Genomic DNA, 4467 nt, shown 5'->3' on the forward strand with positions numbered 1-4467 from the left:
AATTGCTAAGTCATGGAAAAAGCCCAAGTGCCGATCAATCCACAAATGGATTAATAAATTGTGGCATATGTACACCATGGAATATTATGCAGCCTTAAAGAAAGATGGAGACTTTACCTCTTTCATGTTTACATGGATGGAGCTGGAACATATTCTTCTTAGTAAAGTATCTCAAGAATGGAAGAAAAAGTATCCAATGTACTCAGCCCTACTATGAAACTAATTTATGGCTTTCACATGAAAGCTATAACCCATTTATAACCCAAAAATAGGGGGAAGGGGGAAAGGGAGGGAAGGGAGGGGGGAGGTGAGTGGAGGGAGAGTGATTGGTGGGATTACACCTGCAGTGCATCTTACAAGGGTACATGTGAAACTTAGTAATGTAGAATGTAAATGTCTTAACACAATAACTAAGAAAATGCCAGGAAGGCTATGTTAACCAGTGTGATGAAAATGTTTCAAACGGTCTATAAAACCAGTGTATGGTGCCCCATAATCGCATTAATATACACAGCTATGATTTAATTAAAAAAAATTAAAAAAAAAGTCAATCCTAGAGCAAACTATGGATTTTGTCAGAAATGTTGTATTCATATTGGCTTATCAATCCCAACCAAAGTTTAACAATCAAAATATAACAAATCAAAAGGCACAGCCCTCATGCACAATAATAATCGCAGAAATTTGGAGGGATTGGTAGAGAGGGCATATGGGCACTCTCTGTATTTTTCACTTATTTTTTTTTCTATAAACCCAAAACTGCAAAACAATAGTCAATTACTGAAAAAAATAGTGAGTTATTCACCATTTCCTAGAATATAGGAAAATTCAGTATTTTGAAGTGTATTGTTGTCAATAGGTATAATGGAATAGAAATTGCTTATGTATTCCTTTGCCCGCAAAATATTGTTATCAAAATCTATTTGACTGGGACTTTGAGAAGTAAGTAAGTCTTAAGGGCTCTGTCCCCACAATGGAGACAAGAACACTGGTTGCCTCTCTCTTTGCTGTCCATCATGGAGGGATAAAAGCAAGAAAAATATTCCATCTGCAGACCAGGAAGCAGCCTCTCACCAGATGTCAGGTCCAGAGACTGAGACTCATGGAAAACTATCTGACTATTCCAGAATGTGTGTGTGTTTACCTGAAATAATTAAAGTGGAAATATTGAGTCCATTTATGATGGATTTGACCATGCATCTAAAAAATGAAAATTAGAACTCATCACGTACAACCATATTTTAATTTTGTGAATTAAACCCTTAATCTGAAGGCTGCTGTACTCCCCACCAAAATCCACCAGGTAGTGGATAATCCCACAGACCCCCAAATTTATGACACTGCCATGTTGGATGTTTATGTTAAATATAGAAGATCATTCTATTTGATAATAGTAAAATTATTATTCATGTATAAAAAATATAAATCTCTTCATTTACTGCCAGACTCTAAAGTGATTACCAATTAGTCAAATTCCTGCCTTAACCCCAAGTCTAATTTTTCCTCTTGATCTGTGACTAGATTCTCCCCAATTAAATATGACAGAAATTCTGAGATGTCACCCCTGCGATTACATTGCCTAAGACTGTCCTGTACGTCTTTCTGGGAGTTTGTCTTCTTTGCTGGCTTTGATGAAACCAGTAATCAGGCTGGGGAAGGAGTACAGATGGCAAGGAAGTGAGAATAGTCTCCTGCCAACTAGGAACTGAGGGGGTCATCTTGCCAACTTCCGATGGAAACTGAGGCCTACAGTCTGCAGCTGGCAAGGAACTAAAATTTGACAACTACATCACTTTGAAAGCAGACCATTTTCCAGTTCAGCCTTCATCTGAGAATCCAGCCCTGGCCAACACAATTGTAGCTTTTCAGAGGACCCAAATTATGCCTACACCTCACATCCAGAGAAATTGTGAGATAATAAATATATGTTGTTTATAACTGCTAAGGTTCCAACACTGTTATGAAACAATAGGTAATATGCCAAACATTAAAAACTTCCACACAACTTGCCACCATTTTACCTTCATAGACACATGTCTCAGTATTGCCCTTGACCTCCACTCAGCAAAATGAAGGGAATCAGTCCTACTAGGATACTTGTATTGAAATCCAAATTTGTTCCAAGGCAATGGATTTATTTAATAGACAATTTGAGTATGAATTAATTTTGTGTTTGCGTATGTGTAATTTCACCTATAAGAAATTCTAGAAAAATGCAGGAAATTACAACCAACTAAATGCAGTGGTATAGGAATACTTTGGAAGGCACATATACTCATCTCATGATGACAATGAGCTAAATCGTTGCATATCAGGTGTTAAAATTTCCCATCAAGTTTCACAAAATACCTCTATCACTTTGCAGTAGCTAACTAGCTGAACCATTCTCAGCACCACCCCGGCATGCAGCCTCCTGCTTCCTCAGAGACCGCCTTGCACTTTCCCCTTTCTACTCTGAGCTTTTCCTTCTTTTACCTTCTGTCTCTCTCTTTCTTCTTCCCTCCCTCCCTCCTCTTTCCTTTGGTAGGAAACCATGTGGGCAGACCACATGAGCACTCCCTTCCACAGGAGAACATCACATCCCTTTTCAAGGTAAAGTGCCATTTTCATTGTAGTATTTATGTCTGTTGCCCATTGAACATGCAAAATAATGTGCTAATTATTTAAAATAGTTTTTTTTTTAATGGGTTACTGACAAAAGTTTTTGAGTGAAAGGTCCATAAGGGCATTTTCCATAAACCCTCGGGTTTTATTATGTGGCTTTGAATAACAGTGTGTTTCAGGATTAATATACCATGATATAACAGAATTGACTACACAGATGTCAACAGAATTCACTACATACATCCCTATATATTGATGCCTCTGTATCTTTGTTTTCATGTTATGTGATCAACCTTGAATGACTTGGGAGTGTTGTATAAAAACTAAATCTAATGTCTAGAATTATTTCTTTCAGGAAATCTATTTGCATGATCTTCAAATATAAAATATTTCTCTTCTTTCAACTCTATTGAACTTTGTCTTTTACTTCCTTATATTTTTAACTGCCCTTTGTTCTTATCTTGTGTCGTCAACCATAATATCAAAATGTGTATCATTATGTCCTTGGAATTTCATCTGATATTCTTATCTCTTACTTTTTGAGTAGACTGCTAAACTTGTTTGCTTTCAAACTCTCTCCTTTTCTTTTCAATTGGGGTTGTAAATTTATCTATTAGAGTGTGGGGAAACTGAAAATTACTATTAAAAAGTGGAGTGGGCTTGGCACCTGTAGCTCAGCGATTAGAGCACTGGCTGCATACACTGAGGCTAGCAGGTTCCAACCAGATCCAGGCCTGCCAACCAACAATGACAACAACAACAACAACAACAACAAAATAGCTGGGTGTTGTGGCGGGCGCCTGTATTCCCAGCTCCTTGGGAGGCTGAGGCAAGAGAATCACGTAAGCCCAAAAGTTGGAGGTTGCTGTGAGCTGTGATGCCACGGCACCCTACCGAGGGTGACACAGAGAGACTCTGTGTCAAAGAAAAATAAAAATAAATTTAAAAAAATTAAAAAATGGACTGATTGATGATGAATAGATCAATTCTGTGAACTAATAGGTAACATATTCACTGAAGATTTATTAGTAAGAATAAGTTGTTTGTTTAAAAATAAAACAGTAGAGGCCAACAAAGGAACAGATTAAAAGCCTAATAGCACATACTTTAACATTTTCTTGGTTTTGAATTTTCAATATTTTGGAGGAAGAAGCTGGAATTAAATATTGAATTTTAAAATTCAGTAGGCAATATATCATCTTATAAGGTAAGCGGGACTTTGCTGATATGACTAAGTTAAGGATCTCAAAATGGGGAGATTACCCTGCACAGTCTGTGGTACCAATACAATCACAATGATCCTTTTAAGAGGGGGATAAGATCAGACTCGGAGGAAACAAATGAGGATGGACACTGAGGTCAGTGAGGATAGAAAATAGTACATTGTTGGCTTTGAAGATGGAGGAAGGATATCACCACCCAAGGAATGAGGAATATAGGTGTTCTCTAGAGCGGGTCTTTCCATTATAGAGCCTGTGGAAAGGGTTCAACCGTGTCGATCCATTTGTAACTTCTCACTTGCAGAACTGTTAGAGAATAAGAGTGCATTTAAGGAGCCACTAAGGGTGTGGCAATTTTTACAGCAGTAATAGGAAGATCATATAATGACAAAAAGAAGAAAAGGTTTGAAATTATTTTTTTCGATGCTGTCTTTAGAAGAACAAGTTGATTCACTATTGCAATAAATAAGATTGGCCTGTAAATTTACTCACTTTTAAATATCTTCATTATGTTCTAGCTACCAAGGTCATATTGACCTCTTTTAAGTGTTTGAATATTCTCTTGATTTTTATTCTCTGAAAGTGCTTGTATGGCTTTGATATTATGTCTTCCCTAAATATTTGTTAGAAATAATGGGTAATA

Source organism: Nycticebus coucang, chromosome 6, assembly GCF_027406575.1.
Source record: "Nycticebus coucang isolate mNycCou1 chromosome 6, mNycCou1.pri, whole genome shotgun sequence".
In the NCBI taxonomy this organism is placed as follows: domain Eukaryota; kingdom Metazoa; phylum Chordata; class Mammalia; order Primates; family Lorisidae; genus Nycticebus; species Nycticebus coucang.